Genomic DNA, 1,188 nt, shown 5'->3' with positions numbered 1-1,188 from the left:
CCGGGAGCGGCGGGCGCATGGGGGTCCCGGGCGCTCGGGGCGCAGGGGCGGCCAGCAGGTGCGCGCGCAGGACCCCCCCCCCCCCCCGAGCCTGCTGGGTGTACTCGCCCATCCAGGATGCGTCGTCCTGCAGGGACCCGAAAATGCCTGCCTGGGGGGCGGGCGTGAGGGTCGAGTCAGCGGGAGGTCCGAGGAGACGCTTCGCGGATCATCGCTGCTCCGACTGCGGGGTGAAGAGTCTGACCGCGCGAGCACCACACCCGACGAGGTGGCCGAGTGGTGAAGGCGATGGACTGCTAATCCATTGTGCTCTGCACGCGTGGGTTCGAATCCTACCCTCGTCGTGAGGTTTTCCTCGGACTCTGTGGTGAGCCCCCTGCCTTGGTATCCGGCTCCCCGCTCCCCGTCCTCAACTGTTGGCAGCAGGAGTCCAGCAGCAGAAGGGCCCGACCCTGGTCCTGAGAGGAGAACCTTCTTGAGGGCAGGAAACCTGTTTATACTCACCCCCGGGAGTCTTCAGGTCTTTTGAAGAAGCAGTTGAATAGTTAATTGAGGGATACAGAAAAACATTGCCTAACTTAAATGATAAAATCATCCCCAGATGTTGGTAAATAAATTGTTTAGATTGTAGTTTGCACAATATTTTCACCCGGATTGTAACTGTACTGCGATTTTCCTCATGTTTGTTAATTTAGTGTTCCCTTCCTCTCAGCATGTAATTTTCAAAGTGTTCATCTGTAAAACTGTAACATACATTTTTAGAAATGAGTTTGCTGCGTCCCAGGATATATGCGTCTGAAATATTTAAACATAGTGCCAAATTTCCCACCAGGGGAATTTTATTCGTCTACACTCGCAACCCAAAGTGACTGAAGTCCTCCTGCCTTCACTCCCCAGTATGGTATGTTGCCAACTTTCGGTTCTTGTTAGGTCCTATTAAACGTAAGGAGACTGAGACAAAGTGAAAGTTATTTAAAGCTTTACTTTATGATAAGTATTAGAAATCAGACTGGCCAGGGGACCAAGACTGAGACAAGGTGAAAGTTATGCAAAGCTCTATTCTGTGCTAAGCATTAGAAGTCAGACTGACCCGCCAGGGCCTTCTCGGAGGAGAGCGACCACCTCCAGCTACAGACTCAAGAATTGACTGACTGACCAGTCAGGGCCGCCTCCAAAGAGGGCAACCCC

General features: G+C 52.6%; 1 non-coding gene across 1 annotated transcript; it reads left to right on the top strand.

Annotated features, from left to right (window-relative positions):
* The first annotated feature begins 262 nt into the window (after positions 1–262).
* Positions 263–344, top strand: TRNAS-GCU (transfer RNA serine (anticodon GCU)). Its single transcript has one exon. It is a non-coding gene; the product is annotated as a tRNA-Ser (tRNA).
* Positions 345–1,188: the final 844 nt, after the last annotated feature.

The sequence above is a fragment of the Mustela lutreola genome, chromosome 6 (genome assembly GCF_030435805.1).
Source record: "Mustela lutreola isolate mMusLut2 chromosome 6, mMusLut2.pri, whole genome shotgun sequence".
Lineage (NCBI taxonomy): Eukaryota > Metazoa > Chordata > Mammalia > Carnivora > Mustelidae > Mustela > Mustela lutreola.
This window is presented reverse-complemented; position numbering and strand designations above follow the sequence as displayed.